Source organism: Macaca mulatta, chromosome 4 (genome assembly GCF_049350105.2).
Source record: "Macaca mulatta isolate MMU2019108-1 chromosome 4, T2T-MMU8v2.0, whole genome shotgun sequence".
Classification (NCBI taxonomy): Eukaryota; Metazoa; Chordata; class Mammalia; order Primates; family Cercopithecidae; genus Macaca; species Macaca mulatta.
The window spans coordinates 157,693,793-157,716,889 of record NC_133409.1 but is presented as its reverse complement, the minus strand read 5'-3'; the positions used below and the strand labels follow the sequence as shown (position 1 = coordinate 157,716,889).

The following is a 23,097-nucleotide window of genomic DNA, read 5'->3' as shown; positions in this document are numbered from 1 at the left end:
CAGAGTAAATAAGGCATCTTCTGTTATAAATGGTTGACACCGCTGAAAATTTAGAAACATCTTGCTCCAGTAGCAGCATTATTTTCTTTGGACTATGCAAATCTTTTTAAATTAAAAATTCAAGTTAAAAGAAACTATTTTTAATTGACTCTCTTTGTGGCCATTCCTTGATCTATATCTCTGAATAAGATTGTTAACTGAACAATTTCTATTTCTGCATCTTCTGGCAGAAATAGAGATAATGACAGTTTTGTTTTCACTAACTTTTCTTGTTACAAAATTTAAAAAATAACATTAATTTTAAAAAGTCTTTTTGTTATACATAAGTTACATTTTGGGACCTTCTTTAATGATTGCACATATAGTATTGTTCGCTTTTTGAATCAGTGACCTGCCTACGCATTTGCAAGTCACTCTTAGCATTCCTCGAAAGTTGCTGTTATAAATGATAGTTTTACATAGAGGATGGAGGAAATGAGAAAATTGCATTTGTCTTCCTATTGAGTTAAGACATAAGCAAGTGGAAAGGTGGTTTCCTGCTGGGGAATGAAGTCTGTTGTTCATGCTGTTGTGTGTTGACTTGTCCACTTGGATGGCTCCTAGGATCATGGGGGTCCTTGTGACTTCCATATGTCATAGATCCTGCATATAGTTTCTATGCCTTGCCCTCCTCCCAGTCTTTTCTGCCCTGTGGTTATTTCTCTACTGCCACTGCAGGGTGGCACTCAACCTTTTCCTTATATGAGATTCATCCCCTTCAGGGCATGTGGACTCCCTGTGAAAAAGCTGAGCAGGTTTATTTTGATAGCACTGCCTGGAGGGCTTGCCCCATTTCTTTCCAGGAAAATTTAAAATTATTCTGCATTTTTTAGAAGACTGTCTACTTCATTTTATAAGCCACAACGTTATAAATACATCTAAATTTAATAGTAGAATTATAACATTGCTTTCAAAATTTCTCACTGGCTCACAGAATTACAGAGCTGAAAGAGATCTTCACCAGAAGCAAAACCATCCTGGGAAAATAAATAATCATGTTTTAATCTTTTTTTTTTTTCCGTTTGTATTTTTTTTTTTTTTTTTGAGATGGAGTTTTGCTCTTGTCACCCAGGCTGGAGTGCAATGGCATGATCTTGGCTCACTGCAACCTCTGCCTCCCAGGTTCAAGCGATTCTCCTGTCTCAGCCTCCCAAGTAGCTGGGATTACAGGCACCCACCACCATGCCCAGCTAATTTTTGTATTTTTAGTAAAGACGGGGTTTCACCATGTTGGCTAGGCTGGTCTCAAACTCCTGATCTCAAGTGATCTGCCCACCTCGACCTCCCAAAGTGCTGGGATTACAGGGGTGAGCCACCATGCCCGGCCATGTTTTAATCTTAAGGTAGTTTCACTAACTCGTGGTAACTTCGTTTATTTTTTTGTATTAACCTTTTCTGTCAGTAGAAAAGTACACTTTTCTGTTTCTAAAACTGCCACAGAATAATAATGGAGCCACAGCGTCCTCAGAGAGGGCATTTTTCACTCTGTGCAGAGATGTGGAAATGGGCTCAGAAAGGACAAGGGGCTCACCCAACACTAAATGGCTATTTAATGGCAGAGTGGGGATGAGAACTTGTCTTCTGATTGCCAGTCCAGTGTCTTCTGTAACACACGGGGCCACTTATTTTAAGCCATTGTGTCCCCAGCTGATTAACAATTTTCATGTACAACCTAGCTCATGAGAGCAGCATCATGGAGGAGGTTGCCATTCAGCAAACACTTGTTGAAGGGTGATACCAAGATGAAGATGAGTAAGACATTGTCCTGCCCTCAGGCTAACACTCCAGAAAAGGGTTTGCAGGCATATTTACAGCTAAGTGCCACAAAGAATTAAACCTTCTTAAAGTTCTTTCTAGCTCAGTCATTTGAACTTCTTTTCCCAAAAAACCCTATATTTCCCCAACTCCACAAAAGCAAGTCCCTCTTAAACCCTAATACATGGTGACATGCTGGTGTCTACCAAGGGGGCCTCGCAGGCTGTTGGGCTGATTGTGGTCCAAATCCCATTTCAAGAGGGCATCTTCAAACAGGTGGTCAGAATAAAAATCTTGATGATTTTGGTAAATGGCAGCAAGTAGACCATGGAGGACAAGCAGTCAATAGGAATGGGGACATCTGGTGCATGGGCTGGGGCAGATAGGGAGTCTGAAGAGGTAGAGGGTAAGCAATGAAAGTTGTGGCCATAGCTGCCAAACAAAGGGTATTTTTACATGCAGTTTTGCCACTGGTTGTCTAAGGAATCTGCCATCACAGTGCCTGTGAAGAGGCCATTATTTGACACATTAGGGTTTTCAGTCGAGTGAATAGCATGGTATTCACAGGGCTGCTTAGAGAAGTGCTGTTATCTGGATAGAGGATGGTGGTATCTGGATTAACTATAGTATAGTTTCTTCCTTGGGACATCATCTCTTTTCCACTAATGGACTCCTAGGCATTCCATCACTCAGCTTAGTTTTCTCAGAGAATCCATGAAATGTGAAATCTTAATTTTAGACATCTAAAATTGGGCAAATAAACTTTTTAACATATACATAGATTTAAAATACAGTTAGGTTTATTTTTATTCAAATAGCACATGCTTTCTGTGTTTGTGTGTGCATGTGCATGCAGTGAGGAGATACTGACATCTTTTCTGGATTATCACTTAATATTGATGTTATTTAATGCAAATTTGGAGGATTTAAGAATATTAGAGGGGAAAAGATTACAATTTCTAAAGAATTAGAAAAGTGGGCCGGGTGCGGTGGCTGAAGCCTGTAGTCCCAGCACTTTGGGAGGCCGAGATGGGCAGATCACGAGGTCAGGAGATCGAGACCATCCTGGCTAACACGGTGAAACCCCGTCTCTTCTAAAAAATACAAAAAACTAGCCGGGCGAGGTGGTGGGTTCCTGTAGTCCCAGCTACTCTGGAGGCTGAGGCAGGAGAATGGTGTAAACCCGGGAGGCTGAGCTTGCAGTGAGCTGAGATCCGGCCACTGCACTCCAGCCTGGGCGACAGAGCGTGACTCCGTCTCAAAAAAAAAAAAAAAAAAAAGAGAGAGAATTAGAAAAGGGGCCGTATCTCTGAATGTTGGGTTACTGCAAAAGAGAAATAACTGGGTGAAGAACTATTTAAAAATTAATGAACAAGGTAAGTTTATATTTTTCTGATACGGGTGGAATTTTGTACATCCTATAGTAAGACCCAGTGATGTCATGACTAGGACCTCTTCCACCAAGAGCTCTCAACTAGGGATAATTCATTTGTTTGTATTCAGAATTCACTACTATGATAAGCCTTTTTGATGACCAGTGGCAAAGGAACATCAGTGATGAAAACTCACAAATAGAGAAATCAGCAAGTATATTAAAGTAATGGATATTTCTCTTCTCCCCCAAAGGTCTCACATACAGGTGTGTCATGAGTGTTCTTGATTCTAGTTAACCAGTTTCTTGTGTAAAGTGCTTATGGTGACAAATCAATGTGGGTTTTAATTACCAACTAGCGTGTCAGTGGGTGGGAAGAAGCTTATTTTCCAAAGCTTGGTGTTAGCAAGTCCTGTTTATGTGATAATCATATGCAGAGGACAGAGGCTGGCTATATTCTGGCTATGGGAATAGAAGATTTAGATCAGACAACTGTCTTCTTTATACCAGACACTGTGCTGCGTCAAGTGTGACATGAACAAGCCCTTCCAGAATCATGCAAATTATTGCTCCCCATGAGAAGACTTTTATGAGTAAATAATGTAACTGAGGATATGAGCCCTAAGAACTGGTCTGTGGTATTGATGAGAAGCATTAGCAGGGAGAGGCTCACCCCATGGGGTGCTGCAGGGAATGTGGCTTTTGAAGCTGATAATTGAGGGTTCAAATTCTAACTCTTATCAATGTTGTTGGGACAAGTTAAATTATTATAAACCTCTCTGAGTCTTGGTTTCCTCATCTATAACAAGAGAATCATGGTACCTTCCTCACGGGGTTAAATGTGATAAGGTAAGTGCCTTGCCACTTCTGGTTTACAACAGATTTCAAAAACTTCCCCCTTTTCTTCCCCACTCACAGATGGTTCAGAAAAGGAAGAGCTATTAGGAACTTGTGTGTGGAAAGAAGGCGAAGCGATTCAGGATGCACAGCCTTTTGTGGCTAGAAAAAGGCCTTAGGCCCGTGGTTTTGCAGGTGTAATACAGATGGTAGGGGCTGCACAGCTACTATGACAGTCATTCCAAGTGTTTCTGCTCAGGATTCTGGACTTCCCATTGTCTGGCTCTGCCAGAATGTGGTTGTCTACCTGCCCAGGTGAGGATGCAACCCTTGCATTAGAGAAGACTCTCAACAGCCATGGTCTCTTTGACTGGGGAAGCTAATAGGAGACCCGAATGTTCTAAGTCTGTTGTGGATGGTTGTATGTTTGGTGACTGGATATGAGGCAGATTTCAGGGAATGGTTGCAAATTGGTCAAGTTTGGCAAAAATATCAGAGGCATTGAAACCAGATATCAAACTAAGCCTTAAGGCATTCTCAGAAGTGAAAAATATAAGTTTTGTTTAACTTATTGAATTCAAAAATGACGCTAATGAATGTGGAGGGATGATTTGGATAGAACCTGTTCTGTGTGGGGCCTTCATGTAATCGCTAGAGAACGTGTAAATCCAATTATGCCTGGAGGAAATTTTATTTCCAATTTCAGTTGCTTTACTGATATGTTAAGGGAATTAAAAAATATTTAGCTCAGCCTTTCAGAGAGCTGTTATTACTGTTTGAACTGTGACTGTTATTTTAATTCTCATTAGATAACTAGTATCTTTTAAGCTGTTGTTAGCTAGGCTGTGTGCTGAAAAGTTTTTATATACATCCTCTTGTTTAATCTTCATGACACTTATAGGAGGTAGATACTACATTATGTGTTTTTACAGCCAAGGGTGAGGTGTAGGGGATCTGTTAATTCGCTCCAAATCACACAGCTGGTAAATGGTGGAGCTGGCCCAGGCGTGTCTGTCTTGAGAAGCGCTGTACCATCCACCTTACAATTACATCTGTAGGTATTGTCTGACTTGCAGAATCCATGCAGTACATCTGTGCAGCTTCCATTTCTGTCCTTAGCCTCAATTCCTCTCTGTCTTTAGTTCTCTATCTTTACCTTAAAATCTCCATGTAAATCATGCTAACCTAGCACAATCTGTGGTGCACCCACTTGGCATTTTCAGGGAAAAGGGATAAGGCCTATAAAGAAAAGTCCACACCCAGCTCCTGGTTCTCCCGGTGCCCATTCTGACTGCTTTATCTTCTGTGCTTTAGATGAATGTGCATCTTCCTGGATGCTTTTCCTTCCTGCATGATTTGGAAGAATTAGAATCAGTCTTCCTTCCATGAGTTTCCCAGGGAATCAGAGGGACTTTTTAAGCATAATGATGGAATTTTTACTAATCACCTTTTATTGTAAAATGCTCTATAGATGAGAAATAAACAGATTATATCCATCCCCCCACCAGCTGTGCTTAATGGTATTGGCCAAAAAAAGTTCAGAATTAAGACTGGGAATTTTTTGCATTCATATCCCAAAGCTCCTTTAAAAACTTCTAACTTGGGGAACTAAAACAAAGTCATTTTAGAAGGAAATGGGTTTTTCTCTAATAGTGGCCATCAGAATGATTACCCAAATGATGTCACACAGCTGGCAACCTTCTTAAGGAAGGTAACCGATAGCGGAGGAAAGTCTGCCTTTCTCTACGTTAGCACTTCAAAAACCAATCATCCCTAGAATCTTCAGTGTCATCATGAAACATATATAAAGCCTCTGTCTATTGTTTGAATGTCTCCTCTCACTGAGAGGTACCATCAGCTCAGACTTGCCTGGACTCATTGAGAGGACCAGGCTAACCAAGCCATCCCTAAGAAATCTTTCTAAATTCCAAGAAGCAAAATAATTTTTTTTATTATTAAATAGCTAACATACTTAGTTTAGATTTATGATATAGTTCTAGTTTTAGGGTTTTCCTAAATATTGTATGGTACTTTTATCTCCATATGCAACATATTTAGTACATTTATGCTTATTTCACAGGCTCTAATAACATTTATACAGTTTTGAATTATTTTGACGGTTTACATTTGTTTCACTTTTGCTTTTGTAACATTGTTATGTCTCAGCTCTTAATTAATAATGTTGTTCAGGGATGAAATTGCTAATTTTAATATCCCCCTCCGGAAGAAAGGTTTTTTATATATATATATATACACACACACACACACAAAATGTGTATGTATATATACATACACACACAAAATGTATGTGCATATAGATATACATATATAAAATGTGTATATGACATTATGTGTGTATATATATTGGAGTAAAAAGCAAGGATAGTCAGCTCCTATGTTTGCTTATACAAGACAGGAACTCAAGCTCGCTTGCTTGTAAAGTGAAGAAAATTTTGTTCTTATGCAAGTGTCACAGTCTTCCTGGGACTCAGTTTCTTCATTCTCAAAGAAGGAGTTTGATGAATTCAAGGATCAACTCTAAACTCATTGAATTGCCTTATTAATCTTTTGAGTCATGCAATTCAGTGATATAACTAGGGTTAGCCTGAGTGTTTCAAAGCAAGATTAATGGAAGCTCATTCTCCAGCTGTCGGGTTAGGAGATTATTCACAAATGTTGCCCTGTCATTTGAATCTGGTAGGGTTTGCTGATGAATAAATGAACCCCATTATACTGACAACCACCTCGCTAATCGATCCCAACTAAACCGCCTTATCCTCTTCACCTTCCAATTGTGTAGCCAGCAACTTGCCAGACCTCAGGGACATTGTTGGGACATGTGGAAGGTCTGAGACGGACAGCCGGAAGGACAGACAATGCCACCAACTCTATTCATCAATCCGCATTTCTCAGACCTAGCTCTCAGCCTAATGAATTTGACAACCAAGGATTTGCATGTAGTTTTTTTTTTTTTTCATTTTCCATTAATTTCCCTTTTTATGCCTTCCTAATTTCTCTTCTTCTTTTCTAAGCTATAGATTTACACTGTGAAATCGACTGTCATTAATCTTTTTCTGCCTTGATTTCCTCAACTGAAAAATGGTTAAACTAATACCAGCCCTTTCATTCATGGTGATCTTGGGAGAAAAAAAAAGAGATACCTGATGTCAGAGAGCGCTTTGAACTTAAAGCGGGAGGGCAGTTCAGTTATAATAAGACTCTTCTATCTTTATTTTTATGTGACATTTAAAATGTTAGCATTGAACATGCATCAAGGAAGAAAATCCCATTTTGAATGACAGTGTTAGAATGATGGCCTATAAGATATTGGAATTGCATTCAAAAACCAAGAAAATGTGTTTAAAAACTGTTAAGACCAAGCCAGCTACTATTTCTTTTCAAAGAATATATGTAGGAATAGGAGAATTAGGTGATAACTCTAGGGCATAATAAAAAACAAGAACATGTGCTTTCTGATTTGCCAATCTATTTTGTACTTACTTTATAATTCAATTTTAAGAGGAAAGTATAGTGTATGATTCATGAATGTTTTACTGTATAGTAATTTTTTCTTCTTCTAGAGCTGTGTGGTCCATATGATAGCCACTAGCCATAATTGCTATATTAATTTAAATTAAATAAAAAATTTAGTTACTCACACTAGTCACACTTCAAGTGCTTAGTAACGACATCGTGGCTGGTGGCTCCTGTATCCAAATGTGCAGCTACAGAACATTTCCAGAAAGTTCTGTGAGAGAACACTATTCTAGGAGAATGGAGAAAAGGAGAAAGGATATTCCCATTCCCATTGTCCCTTTTCCTCCTTTCCCCAAAGTTGCTTTTTAGAATTTAAATAGAATCTCAGGTTATATATTATAGGTATTATATTTACAATATACATTTGAAATTAAAGCATGAAGGTGGTGGTTGAGCAGGAAAGCACAACTCCAGAAGATCATTTTTTCCCCTAGTGAGGACAAACATAATTTTCAGAATAACACTTGGAAAATCAAGTTGCATTGCTTCCATAAAAAGTTTTTTTTTTTTTTTTTTAACTTTACCTAGGTAACCCAGTACCTAGACCAATCCAGGAGTCACTTAAATTGAATTGCTATGTAATTATTTCATGGGTGTAAACCAAACTGTTACCTTTAGCAAAATAACTAGTTTTCTCTTATATTCCAATTTCACTACATCAGCAAAACCAGTGAGCTCCATCATCAGTGTATATCCGGTCTGACCACCTCTCAGCACTCCTGCTAACCCCTGTGGCTTAACCATCACCATCTCTCTCAAGCTATTGCCGTTGGCCTCTGCCTGGGCTCCCTGCTTCCACTCTCCTTCTGTCACCTACTTTTCAGTCTGCTTGCAACATGGCAGTCAGAGATTGGCCTTCAGGGCAATTATCAGTCAGAACAAAGTGTAGTCAACAGCCTATAAAGCCTCATAGACCTCCCGGCTCCCCTCATCCCCACCTTACCACCCCTCTGACCTCCCCTGCGCTTACTCCCTTCAAGCCAAGGCTTCTTTTTTTTTCAGTTGCTACAGGCATATTCTTGCCTCAGGGCCTTTGCATTTGCTATTCCCTCTGGCTGGACCATGCTTATCCCAGATAGCCATATGGTTCATTCCCTTACAGCCTTTAGATCTTTTTTTTTTTTTTTTTTTTTGAGACGGAGTCTCGCTCTGTCACCCAGGCTGGAGTGCAGTGGCCGGATCTCAGCTCACTGCAAGCTCTGCCTCCTGGGTTTATGCCATTCTCCTGCCTCAGCCTCCCGAGTAGCTGGGACTACAGGCGCCCGCCACCTCGCTCAGCTAGTTTTTTGTATTTTTTAGTAGAGACGGGGTTTCACCGTGTTAGCCAGGATGGTCTCGATCTTCTGACCTCGTGATCCGCCCGTCTCGGCCTCCCAAAGTGCTGGGATTACAGGCTTGAGCCACCGCGCCCGGCCTTAGATCTTTTTCAACCTCACTTCATAATTACATCTCACCAAGCTATTTCAAAATGCCACCCACCTAACCCACGACGCCTCTCCATAACCCCCAGGCATTAAGCACTCTCTATTCTCTTTTTGTACTACATTTTTCTCCATAGCACTTATTAGCATAGCTATACCATATGTTTTACTAATTTTTCCTGTATAATCTCCTTTGAGTGAAATATAAGCTGCTTGAAGGCAGAGCTTTATGTCTTTTTATCCTTGGTGCCTACCACAAGGTAGGCACTCAGTAATTATTGGTTGAAAGAATTACTCAAATATTTAATGACTGTTTGAAAACAAAGAGTGCTAATCTAATTGAAATTCATTTTAGCAAGAGACAGAGAGTCAGGAAGACATCCTCTGGTGTAACCCTGCCTCCCCCACCACTTCTAAGATTACTCTGGTTTCAGGCTCTGCATTCTGCCTGACTCAGCAAGGGGCCTCCATTTCTCTCCTGTTTGCACTTGAGGAGCTACGTAGAAGGGAGTTTGAACCAGGGCTTTAGGGAGTTGTCTGTGGACAGCTTCTGAGAGAGGGAAGTTGGGGCTTCCCGTGTTGGCTGGTCCCTTTGCTGGCAGGCCAGTCCTTTGCCACCATGCCAGCATTCTCAAAGGAGGCAAGAAGGGATCTTATGGGTTTTGGAGCAGGGCCGCTTTGGGTATATGTTTGTTTGGGTGAAGTAGGGACCATGGGTGAAGGACCCACCTGGAGTTTGCTGTCTTGGGAGGGGAGGTGATGAGCTTTAAAAATAATAGAGGCTGGGCGTGGTGGCTCAGGCCTATAATCCCAGCACTTTGGGAGGCCGAGGTGAGTGGATCACTTGAGGTCCGGGGTTTGAGACTAGCCTGGCCAACATGGTAAAACCCCATCTCTACTAAAAATACAAAAATCAGCCAGGCATGGTGGCGCACACCTGTAGTCCCAGCTACTGAGGAGGCTGATTCACAAGAATCGCTTGAACCCGGGAGGCGGAGGTTGCAGCGAGCTGAGATCGTACCACTGCACTCCAGCCTGGGTGACAGAGTGAGACTTGGTCTCAAAAAAAAAAAAAAAAAAAAAAATAGAAGTGCAGTGTTCTCTGCTTCATGCTAGGAAGTGGTTAATGCCAAACTGGGGCACCCAGCCTGTTTCTGGCAAAGTGCAGGGGAAGGGAAAGCTTGGAAAGGGATCTGTAGCAGTAAAGACAGAGGAGTCACTTACAGTTTGTTGGTTCCCACGGAGGCATGGCGGAGGAGGCACAGCTGTGCAGAGAGCCCGGGTTGCTAATTTATATATTGAAAGGTGGAGCAGCAGCAGTGTTTATGACTAAACCCGTCAACATTTCACTTCCTCCCGTTGTGTGAAGACCGGCTTTGGCTTAAAAAACTGCCTGAACTTTCAGTTTCTCTTGAAACTTGGAGATGTTTGTCAAAGTACTGGATGGAGTTATTTTAGTAAATCAATGATGTTTCTATGTTCCCTGAGCGAAACACTAGCTGATCTCATTTACCTGAAGCTTTGAGAAAGAAAATATTCTCTATTTTTAAAAATAGTTTTGCTCTCTTGAGCATGCCCTTTCTGTATGCCCTGGCTTTAGAAGATGGGCTGCCTTATGTTTGAGTTGTTTTATTCATTGCCACTGAAATAATACATGGTGATTTGTATACCTCATATAAGGTCTGCCTCATCAGTACCCTGGCCCACCCTTTACTAATTATTTAGTTTTGTGGATTTAACCCTGTAGTCCTATTGGCACAATCGAGGGCAAAATGAAGATCCAGAAAGTCATCGGATACCTGAAATCCTTTATTAAATTGGATTTTACTTACCCTACATCCATTGTTAGAAATGACATTCCCAGATTGTTAGAGCTGCAGAATTCTGGAACGGGAACCCTATCTTTCTGTAATGAATTTGTGAATGAAGAAGTTCTTTGAACACAGTAGGCAAAAGGCTGGGATGTCAGCACTTGACACTTCTATGCCTTTCCTCTACTAGGCTATCTTTTTATTGTTCTATTTCTTTTCCTTTTGGCAGGTGAGTTGGGAATTAGCTAGCAGATCTGTTTTAAGTGGGTAAACTGCAAACAACAGATTTTTAGGTATTTCCCTTATAGGATATGGCTGTTAAACAGGAAGGATGTGTCAATTATGTGGTAGGCAGCAGAATAAAACAGGCAGAACAGAATTATTATCAGATTCACAGACTGTAGCAACTTTTTGCTTCCAAACTCCTGAATTTTCAGAGATGGAAATAGGGTGAGAAAGATCAGTAAAACTTGTTGCATTCATTCACTTAACAGATATGTGAGCGCCTGCTTTGTGCCAGTAGTGGGCACTGAGAAATAGAGCTTTGAATAGGACAGATGTGGTCCCTGCTCCGAGGCACCTTGTGGTCTAATGGGGCTGGTAGATACTAAATATGTAATCCCACTGTTAATTAAAACTGTGATAAGTATTCCTAAGAAAATGTGCACATATGGTGGAAGTATGTAATAGGGAGACCTGGTATAGTCTGGACTTTCTTAGGGAAGTCCTTTACCTGAAGGATGAATAGGCATGATCCAGGTGAAGGTAAAGCAAGAGGGGGAAGGGAGAGCACCTAAAGCAGAGGTAGGGCAGGAGCCTTCCTCTTGGGAGAGCAACAGAAGGCCAGTGTGGCTGGGTTGAAGTGAGGCTGGAGGTGGAGGCAGAGGCCAGTGTAGTGGTGCAGAGCCACTGAAGAGCTTAAGCAGAGAAGGGACATAATAATGGTTGGGTTTTTAAAAGATCGTGTTCAGATCCTACACGAGCAGGTGCTTTGAGGGGGCAAGAGTGGATCTGTTAGAAGGCTATTACAAGTGGTCCAGGAACAAGATGGTGGTGGCTTGGAATAGTATCATAGTAGTAGAGATGGAGAGAAGTGAATGGATGTAAGAGGTATTTAGGGAGGTAGACTGCATTGAACTTGGAGAATGAGATAGGAAGAGAAGGGGACAATGCTTGGATTTCTGGCTTCAGAAACCATATGGATGACCATCCTTGTTCCTGAGCCAGACCTATTGTGGGAAGAGCAGATTTTGAAAGAAAGATCATGGTTTAGTTGTTGACATGCTGAATTTAAGGGTTGGAGTAACATACAGGTGAAGTTAAATCAATAGATCTGATGATCGAAGGGAGATCTGGGCCATGCATAAAGTTGGGAGTCATCTGGGATGGACTGAAGTCATGAGAGAGAATGAATGGTAGCAGGGAGTGGGGAATGGACATTCGACTAGGAGTAACGAGAGAGACCAGTTGAAAATGTATGGAAATGATAACATCAAGCATGAAGGGTCATGCCCAGTGCTAAGGAGAAATCTGGTTGGAAAATGCATGGATTTAGCAGCCATGAGGTTGGATTTAGCAACCAAGATTGGCACCTCAAGCAGGAGCAATTTCAGTGGAGTTGTGGGGACAGAAGCCAATTTTGAACACTAGATGAATGCATTGGAGGCAGGAATATGAAGACACTGAGTATGGATACCTTTTTTGAGAAGTTGGGCTCAAAGAGTAGAGACAGAGGAGACCTGCAAGAGGTGTGTAGGATCCAGGCATATAGCTCTAGATCTAAACGTCTCTATGTTTCCATATTTAGAGATGGAAGGGAAAGCATATTTAGTTGCTTAAGGTTACTGCGAAGACAGGTGGGATGTAACCCAGAGCCCATGTGAAGGGACGGGCATTTATCTCCAGCATTCAGAAGGAGAGGAAGAGGAGGGGGTGGATACAGCTGCAGGTGCAGGCAGATGTGGATGTTTGGAGTGGGATGGTAAGTGATACGCTTCTGAAAATTTCTGTTTTCTCTGTGAAGTAGGAGGGAAAGTCATCTTCCCAGATGAAGGGAGTGGAATCAGCTTGCTGGGTAAGATCAGTTCTCCAGCTGTGCTTGGCAGCTACCACTGCAAGCATGGAATAGGCCACTAGGTAAGTTCAGCCAAGCTTGAGGTTTTACTCTGTAGGAATAATAAAAGGACAAGCAACACGAAGGCTAAGGACATTAACACATGGAGGAATGGTTTCAGTGGCGTTTCAGTGGAATGAAGATAGGTTAATGCTGATGGAGAATGACCTGGCAGTGTCAGGGGGCAATAAACAGGGTAGTGGGAGTACCTGAATAGGGAACTAGCTATGAGTGCTTCTCCAACTGTAATGCTAATGGAAATCACCTGGGGATTTTAGTAAAATGCAGATTCTGATTCAGCAGGTCTGGGCTGAGGCCTCAGATTCTGCATTTCTGACAAGTTCCTGTCATGCCAGCCTCTCCCGCCCGTGGATCACACTTTGAGGAGCAATTAAGGGTTGTGAAGGCCAGGTGTAGTTGTGCATGCCTGTAATCCAAACACTTTGTGAGGCCTAGGTGAGAGGATCACTTGAACTGAGGAGTTTGAGACCAGCCTGGGCAACGTAGACGTCATCTCTACAAAAATTTTAAAAATTACCTGGGTGTGGTGGCTCGTGCCTGTAGTAGCTACTTGAAAAGCTGAGGCAGGAGGATCACCTGAGCCTGGGAGGTCGAGGCTGCAGTGAGCCGTGATTGCACCACAGTGCAGCCTGGGTGAAAGGGTAAGATCCCACTGTCTCTTTAAAAAAAAAAAAAAAAAAAGATTTCGGGCAGAGACTGGGATGCCTGAATTATAAATCCTTTGAAATGGCATAATCTCAAGCGATAACTCACATGGCCCAGGGTATGACAGAGTGAACAAGAAGGCCTAAGAATTAAAAGGCTTCCTGATCATCATCTTTAGGGATTAATGATGACTTGCACTGATTATCGCCAACACTTTTCTAAGCACCTTGCGTGTATTACCTTCTTTAATCCTTATGACAGCCTCCAGTGAGGTATATTGTGATCCCATATTCTACACATGAGGAAAGTAAGGCACACAGAGGTCTTTCTCAAAATCATGCCTGCTTGTACGTAGTGGGGCCAGAATTCAAACTGGGGTGGTACAGTTTCAAAGCCTAGTGCTCGGTGTGATTGGATGCCGTATTGTCCTCAGATGAGAGAAGTTGGGGCTGTATAGAAAGTGTGAGGTGGGAGGATCATTTGATCCTAGGAGTTGAGACCAGTCTGGGCAATATAGTGAGACCCTGTCTCTACATAAAATAGAAAAAGAAAAAAAAAAAAAAGGATTGTGAGCCAGATATTAGCATCACCTGTGAATGAAGTTCAGCATGTCTAGGAGAGTGCTAGGCCCAGTACTACTAGGCTTTTTACATGTTATCCCATTTAATCCCCACAACTGTCCAACAGAGTCTATTTCATACCCATTCTACAGGTAAGAAAAATAAAATTTAGCAGGTTAGGTAGTTGATAAATGGAGGAGTTGATAATTTGATCTAAATTGGTCTGGATTAAAAGCCCATTCTTCCCTTATACCGAAGTTTATCCCATCACCATATAGAAATGGAAAGTCTCTTCTAATTCTTAAATAGGTTATAGTTACCATGGGAGTAATCTCCCCCTTGCACTGACTCAAGCCACATACTGAAGATGATGTGTTATGAACAAGATGGAGACCAGGCTTCTGGGCTCGGCTCTGTTTCTAACTAGTAAATTTGCACACTATCTCTGTAGGTCTCATACCTTTGTCCCTGTAGATCATTATCAGAGCTATATTTTATAAGTTTAAGGACAATTATTACGGCTCTTTTTATATGAGTATCTACTGTATGCTCAGCGCTTCATAGGTTATCTCTAGTACTTACACTAGGATACAGATTGTCACCAATTTAGAAGTGAAAAAGCTGAGGCCTGGAGATTGCAAGCAACATGCCTAATACCTCAGTCCACAAAATGGCAAAGCTGAGATTTCTCCCGAAGTGTGTCTGACTCTAAAGCTCATGTTCTTGCCATCTTACCAGCTGCCTCATCCTTTTCTATAGCTTCATGGTGGATCCTGCTTACAGGTGCATATGGTACCATATGCTGGTATTTATCAAACTTTCAAAACCTGAATCCAGAGTGAGGCATGCATTTTATATTGATTTCAAGAAGTGTGCACACACACATTTGCATGTGAGTACCATGTACATACTGACATCACTCAAACAAGTTTTATGAAATAATGCTTTTGTTTTCTGCTTGCTGTGCCTTGGCTTTCTTTTCCTTTTCACTTCAGTTTAGTCAGTTTGCATTAATATGCTCGTTAAACTCTAATGAGTTGATTTAACCATCCACCGATGGGTTGTAGCACTCAGTTTGAAAAGCACTGCTGCAAATTATATGCCTACCTTAATTTCTTGATATGATTACCCCAAATCTTCCATTCTCCTTCTCTCCTTATTTTTTAATCTCTGAATTTAATGAAGACTATCTCTCTGATTATATATGTAATGGTGTTAAATCTAAATCAACCCTCCCGCCGCCATATGGCAACGACCTTTCTACCAAGTGGGAAACTATTTTATTACTTTGTTCTGAGAGAAGGAAAGAAAATATGTATTTTTTTCATTTGATGAAAATGCTAATATAACAAAGGAGGGAGAAAGAAGTGACATTTGTGTTTCCTTGGCTTGAGAAGATGAGAATGTAAGGCCAGGAAACACAGACAAGTTGAAACGTAGGCTGGGGAGGGACTGCGGCAATAGACTTACAGTAAAGGAAAAGTGAAACTGATTTCTTATTCCAACTCTGCCATTTAGCATTTATTGGACTCCTTCGTGTGCCAGGTACTTGTATTTTGCATATATTCTCTCAGGTGAGGAGACAGAGGTATGGAAGGCCAAGTTACCTGCCCAAGATTGCATGGCTGGTAGTGAGTGGTCTAGCAGGAATTCAGACCCAGACTTCTGGAGCCAGTGCTCACTGTCACTAGGCCATAGCTGCCACTTGTCTCCACTTTTGAGTAATTCCATGTGGTCTTTATTGGGTGCCAGGCCCAGGACAGGGGACTTTTGCCCCCTAGGTTTTGAATCTTGGGAGGGATCATGCTAGAGAGTGAAAGATTAGAGTCAATTCGTTCCACAAGGGCAGCCAGAGGAACTCCTTATTAGTCCCTGCTTCTCCCATCTTTAGAGTTCATTTGGTTTCTGTCTCTATTGAGTTCTGGTTGTTCTTTTGATTACAAGAACTACTCCATTTCCTTGAAGTAAATTTATTTATTCTTAAAATTCTGTTGCTTGAAACTAAGAATGAGCCCTAATAGGCACAGAGGAATAATTTAACTCTTCCTGTTTCCTCATCTGTAAAATAAAGGAAAAGGGCACACATATTCCCTGACCCCTCTTAACTCTCTCATCTTTAGCTAGAATTGGGTTCTAGTGATTCTCAAATGGACGTGTTTTAAAAGAGGCTGGCTGGCCCTGTGTTGGAGAAGCAGAAGTTTTAGTAATTAATTAGGTTAATATGAACTTAATAGTTATATTTTTTCTGTATTCCCTGAATAACTGTGACTCTATTATTTGTGAATTTATTTAAAACATAAAAATGACAGTGATGACTAGATGAGGTCTCTTAGCGCACATGCCCTATGCAGACCTGTGAGTCCCCTGCTCTCTGCTTACTCAATAGTTGAAGGCCTGGGTAGGAATTCTGCCACATGTGAGTTCTTAGCATAAAATCCTTATGGACCCTGTGGGCCTGGAGCTGGGTATTTCATTCATCTTCACACTTGTTCTCATGCTAAGAATTATCATCCTGCCACCACTTAAAGATGCCCATTCATGTTTGTGTGTCACTGCTAAAGTGCTGTCATTAAAGAAGATGTGTCATTACTCTGACTTTAAAACACATTGTTCTAACAGAATCACTATGGGAGATTCCAGACTTCTGTATCAGCTGGTGCTTTGAAAAGAGGATCTGATCTGTACTGGCCCCTGTGTTCACCTGTGGGGGAACATTAGACATGTTTGTTTCTTTTATGCTTTGATAACACCTTACAACTTGCAATAGTGGGACTTTGGAAAGACTGAAGTGATTGTGTCTGGCATGCTGTATGTAAACATTCCATTTCTACATAATGTGAAAAGGAATGAATTAGGTGAAAAGAAATGGATTTGCACAGGTGTTAGAGTACATAGATTTCCTCCGAAACTAGACATCAGAATAGAAAACCGAACTCAGTGACTTCTTGCCCTGCTATTGAAGGAGCACCTGTTGGTCCAGGGAGCAGAGACCTAAGGGGGAATTAATTCCTCTCAGCAAATATTTACTGGGGGCTTGTCATTCCTAGAAGTCCACCCAAAAAGAGTGGGGCTAGAGGAGAATCCCAGAGAGGGTGTAAGTCATGGGCTCAAGTGTAGGGAGGTGACTTCGAGACCTGTTTCAACCAAACCTCTTATTTTAAATTTGGGTGAAGTAAGGTCTACAGAGATTGTAACTTGTTCATGGTTAGGCCACTTGGCTAACTTGAGGCCAGACTCAGGCTAAATCTCAATAACTCTCTTCTTGGTTTAATACCATTATGGACATAAAATTTTATTATGATATTAAAATATAAATAACAATAACAGACACCATGTAGCACTTCTTATGTGCCAGCACTCTTCTGAGCACTTTAGGTATATTAACTCATTTAACCCTCATCATTCCATGAAGTGGAAATATTTCTCTCATTTTTAGAGAAGAGGGCCTGTTGCAGTGGCTTGATGGCCGATGCCTATAGTCCCAGTCCTTTGGGAGGCCGAGCTGGGAGGATTGCTTGAGGCTATGAGTTTGGGACCAGCCTGGGAAACATAGCAATACCCCATCTCTGTAAAAAATTAAAAATTAGCTGGGCTTGGTGCCACATGCTTGTAGTCCCAGCTACTCAGGAGCCTGAGGCCAGAGGATTATTTAAGCCCAGGAAGTTGAGGCTGCAGTGAGCTATGATCATTCCATTGCACTGTAGGTGACAGAGTGAGACCCTGTATCTTAAAGAAAAAAGGAGGAAATTGAGGCACAGAAAAGGTTTAGTAATTTGCTCTGAGCCATGTATATATTAAATATACATGGCTTGGTTTCAAACGCAGGCAGTCAAATTCTACAGTTTGTTCTCTAAACCACTAGACCAAGGGTCGGCAACCATATCTTGGGCTTTATGAGCCATAAAACTCTGCGGGGGGTAGTGGGAAGAGGCTGGGTTTGGCTTATAAGCTGTAGTTTGCAAACCCTACACTAGACTGTATAGCCTCACTGGGGCACAACCATTAATATCAGTGTATCCCACAGCTGCCCATGAAGAGTGAAACTCTAATTTTAAAAAGGATTGGAGGTCAGGAATTACATTAAAATGTTGTACTTTTTTGGTGTTCCTTTTGGGTGAAGCGTCCTCCTGCCAGAAAGGATGGCGTTCATCATAGCTGAGTATTGTGTTGGGAGGCTCAGAGCCAGGGGAGTGGTTTTATTCTCCTTCAGTTTTCTGGGTGACCTTGCATAAGTCCGTTATCATCTGCCACTTATAACTCTCTGCAGTGGTGATAATGAGCCTCACCACCTGCCCTTCTCCCTCACCTAGGTATATGTCTTGGATTAATGAGGTTTTATCTGTAATGTACTTAGAGCTGGGAGTTTGGAAGGGGAAAGTATTAAGAAGGGGAATGACGGCATTCATCATTTAGTTGGCTTGCAAATTAGAGAGTGCTTCAGGGGTGTAAGACCGTTTGTTGAATGTTTGGCACGTAGAGTCCAATTTTAAAGGAAAGACACTCCTGGTAATCTGCATGAGAGAATATGGATTTAGAGAGCATGAATGTATGGATTGCCTGTGCTGCAGCAGGCTTTAGGCAATGGAGTTATTTAAGATGGTATTTATTTATTTCAGTTTCTAATAAGTGTGCAATAAGCAGATTCCATAGTTGACCTCTATGTCATCTCCATAAGAAAACGTAGACTTCTCTGCTAAACTGTGAGTCTTAACAGTAAGGAGGACTTTTATAAATGTTTCTAAGTGAAATTACAAAGTTAACAGTTGAACCAAGAAGTCTCAGAGGGAACTGGCTGCTGCTTGCATTTCAATGAAAGGCAGAGGAAATTCATTACAGAGGTTGAAAATGTGGTTTGCATGTTAAGGCTGTAGTGGAAAAATGGGCCTTCCCAGGGGAGGTGGGAGGGAAGTTGTAGCTTACCCTTTGTGGTGAAGGTTCCTTGGCTAAGCACACATACTCCATCTGATGCACCCTAATTTTTTTTTTAACTTTGCAAGAAAATTCTTCTCCTTCAAGGCCAAAGATGTGCATTGAACAGAAAATTTCAGCCTAGGAGAAGTTTCAGTATCTTTGTATTTTTTGTTTGTTTTGTTCTCTTGACAAAAACAATTATTTAAAAATTCAGTAGGGTGAAACAACTTAATCGTACTTTGCAAAACTAAATCTAAGATGCTATTAGTTAAGTTATAAGAAGAGCTGGTATTTAGCAAAGACATGTTAGAGTCTGGGGTAGGGTAAAGCCCTACCCAGATAAAGTCTGCATTTGTATCTTATTTAATCCACACAACAGTCACAGTCTGCAGAGGAATATTCTTGTTTGAGCACCTCTTGTATGAGGCACCTCAGTTTGCTCATCTGTAATTCTGTAATCTCTGACTCTCTAGAGATCAACAAAAATCTATTAGGTTTAAGTGGTAGAGCCAGAATCTGAATATAAGTCTTTCTGTTTCCAAAATTCAAGCTAGTAGATTGACCAACAGTCCCAGTTTCCTGGGATGCGGGATTCTCAGCCCTGAAACTGGAAACGTCTTGTACAAACAGAGAATTGGTTACCCTATAAGCAGGATGCCTCCCATCCCAAGCGCTGAAGAAGTACTCATTTTCAGGAAACACTTTTTGGTAAGTCACAGAGGATGTGTCCTATGCGACTTCCCCGACCCTGCTAGAAACCATGTGTGTGCACTATAAATCCTCTGAAGCTTTAAATCCTAGGGCAATTTTGGAGCCAAACAGAGAGCCTGGGAGACTGAGTTCACTGGGATTTCTAGTATGAATGCAGCCCCATTAATTGGCTCAGTTTGTGTTGATAAAACAAGAGTCACAATCTGGCTTGTAACAGTAGTATTTGTAATTTTCACTCTTGCTTTAAAATATTGCTGCCCTGTTGTACCCACAAGTGGGTACAGTCTTAGGAAAACTTGAAAGATTTCATCTATTCCAACCCCTATCCCCTTCCACATTTTCTGTGAACTCTTTGTGCCTCTGGAGGCTTTCACTGACCACCAGAAACGGGGACCATGCTGCACAAAGCTTTTGTGGCTTATCAGTCTTCCTTCAAAGCTTGGGCTCCCTTATGGATGTGTTTCTTTTCAGACAAATTATTTTGATCTGTATCCAACTTCTGAAGGACACTGTGTACTTCCACTGCCTGTAAAATACTTTTAAAGAAAGGGAGTTGACACAGAGGGTCACAGATCATGAACCCTATTATTACAAAATTAATCTTTACTCAAAAGATGAATCCATATGAACATTCTGATTTCTTTTTTCTCCTTTTTTTTTTTCCTTTTTCTTATTTTCTTTTTTATTTGTAGAGGTGTAGAGATCGGGTCTTGCTCTGTCACCCAGGCTGGGGTGCAGTGGTGCCACCATAGCTCACTGTAACCTCGAACTCTTGGGCTTAAGAGATCCTCCCACCCCAGCCTCCTGAGTAGTTGGGACTACAGGTGTGAGTCACCACACCCAGCTCTCCTCTTGTTTTAAATATTATGACCCTAGTTCATACCCTGTCAGTGGCCTCTAGAAACTTCCTATGGTGACTGTTCTGGAAAGGGCAGGTCAAGAGAAGACAAGCAGGTCACCTGACTCCATCCCTTCCCCACTCCCCATCCCCCATCCCCACTGCCCCACTGGTGGTGGGAGAGTTATTTCCTAAAGTACAACAATTGTCAAAGAGTGGAATGGCCGGCTGGTTCCTTGTGCTAGTGATTGCTGTTGTATTTCAGTTGTTTGGGTGCATGTTTGAGATTAGTTTTTAAGACTTATTAATTAGATTCACACAGGGGACCTTGTAATCACTTAATTACCAATGTGCTTATTGTGTAATGATGTCAAAAGGTATCTGTTTTTGGTTCATACTTTGTTCACATTTTTCTGTAACTGTGTTACAAATGGAAATACTTCTCCAGAATGCGATCTTTCTTCTGTGATTGGTGTCTATTGTCTTGCAAAAGGCATAAATAAAATAGCAAGTTCTCAAGTGATTCTCATGGAGAAAGGGCTGGGGAATGGAGGGCAGAATGAAGGCAGGGGAGGAGGGCTCCGGAAGAGAGAAAGGAGATGGAGCAAGATAGGGTGGGGTGTGGGGGACACTGGCAGCAGTAGCAAAGAGAGGGGTCAAAGGAGGAGTGGGGAGCCAGTGAGGAGAGGCACAGATAGACTGAGAGATACATATGTAGAATCATATAGACAGATACAGAACAGAGATTAGAGAGAAATTCAGAGAGATAGACACTAACAGATGATAGGAGTGCATAGAAAGAGACAGAGGGAGACACCAGACCAGTAGGGATTGATCCTTTTCCTTATGATATCCAAACATCTCTCATTGTACTGCTAGTCATTTTACATGTTTGCTTCTTTCTGGCTTTAAAGCTGCATGACTCGTCTGTGTTTCCATGTGTGTGGACTATTGAGGAATCTGTTTTTTGGAAAGGTGAGATTTGACAGCCAGTATAAGTCATTAGGAACACCATCTCCGGAGCCAGACCATCCAGGCTCGAATCCCAACTGCCACCTACTTGCTGGGTGACCTGCACAAATTACATAATCCCTATGTGCCTCTGTTTCTTCAGTAGGGATTATAATAGTGTTTTCCTTATAGGGTGCTGTGAGGATTAAATGTGGTAACATATGCAAACCTATTAGAACAGTGTACTCAACAGGTACTGGCAATTATTACTATGTTTGTGAAAGGATCCTGGATTCCTTTGAAGGAAAGTTCACAGAGTTAAATATATTTTTATGAATACTGAAGAGGCTACAAGTTCCTATCTGTGGCTTTTGGCCTTGAACCTTATTGCTCATGTTAGGTGAGAGTGGAGAGTTAATAGACTGAGAGTGAGGAGTTGCAGCTTCTAGTTCCAGCTCTGCCACTGACTAGCTGTGAGATGATGAGTTTCTCTGGACCTGCTGTCAGATTATACACAAACTCAGGGAATTTTAGGTCTTTAACCACGTGATATTGGGACCTTTCTGGCATGCGAGTTTTAGGATTTGTCTGTTATTTCACCTCTAAGCAGAGGTTTTGTGGACCTAAGCTTTTTGGAAAGATTGGGGATTGATCATACCAGTACTCCTGGGAGAGAGAAATGTGTGTGCTGCTTTGTAAATAATAAAAAGGGAGAAATGGTGAGAATAGGGGACTGGCTTCCTATAGCCATGCTTATGATCGTGGCTGTCAGCATTATTATCTTATTTCTTTTCTTTTCCACTATGGGGGAGGAGCAGTATTTGAAAGAGGGGTCATATCCTGGTACTAAAGTGGAGTAGAAGGTGCTAGATGCACTGTGGAGCTTAGTTCAGGGAAGGTGAAGATTTCATCCTTTGAGATGAGTTCTAATCTCGTATTCCGCTCCCTAGACCTAGGCAAATGGCAGTGCAAGCTAAGCCTCTCTCTAGTGCCTTTTATCTCCCTTTCCAAATTCCTCTTTATTACTGCCATGCTTCTTTTGATTATCTGATGCCTGTTATCCAACCCTGTGTGTCTCATGCAACAAAATGCTCTCTTGCCCTTTTGCAAAAGGCCTGCAAACTCTTAATTCCCTGAGTACTGCTGTATTAGCCAAAGATTGACTAGTGCTGATGACAGAACAGTTCAGTTCTCCAGGGCATACTTGGATTTAAAAAGAGCATTTTAAAAACTGTTGGAATGTTGAAAAAGGTACTCCTTCAAGCTGAGAGCTTTGTGGATCTCTCCCAGTCATGGCTGCCCTGGGCTATCCCTTCCTGCCTTCACTGTAACTGATCTTCCAGGGGCTAGAGCATGAGGAAGCAGGATTGAGTAGTAACATGTAAATATAGCCTGGTGGTTAAGAACATCGGTTCTGGTGTTAACAAAGCTGTAAGATTTAAATTATACTCTTCTTAAGAACCTTTTGAACTCTGATGCTTTTATAAACGATTTCTGCTCTAATTGAATGACCTTGAAGTGAGTTCATCACTGAGTCTCAGTTTACTCATTTGTAAAATGGGAATAATGACATCA

At 41.5% G+C, this 23,097-nt stretch overlaps 2 protein-coding genes across 28 annotated transcripts in view; one reads left to right on the top strand and one right to left on the bottom strand.

The window, feature by feature from the left end:
* CARMIL1 (capping protein regulator and myosin 1 linker 1) overlaps nt 1-23,097 on the top strand; it is a 344,161-nt gene that overhangs the window by 118,245 nt on the left and 202,819 nt on the right. Inside the window, exon 1 of one of the 9 annotated variants that reach the window (XM_078000910.1) lies at nt 15,604-15,656. The exons of the other annotated variants lie outside the window; for them this stretch is intronic. The gene's annotated coding sequence lies outside the window, so the exon portion shown is untranslated. Of the gene's footprint in view, nt 1-15,603; nt 15,657-23,097 lie in introns of those variants that run through there. 9 annotated transcript variants of the gene reach the window in all.
* Nucleotides 1-23,097, bottom strand: part of CMAH (cytidine monophospho-N-acetylneuraminic acid hydroxylase) — a 362,762-nt gene that overhangs the window by 307,665 nt on the left and 32,000 nt on the right. For 2 of the 19 annotated variants that reach the window (XM_077998297.1, XM_077998310.1), the window contains exon 1: nt 10,186-10,344. The exons of 12 other annotated variants lie outside the window; for them this stretch is intronic. The gene's annotated coding sequence lies outside the window, so the exon portion shown is untranslated. Of the gene's footprint in view, nt 1-7,662; nt 7,770-10,185; nt 10,345-23,097 lie in introns of those variants that run through there. 5 more of the 19 variants (XM_077998303.1, XM_077998314.1, XM_077998299.1 and 2 more) reach the window with 3 other exon arrangements.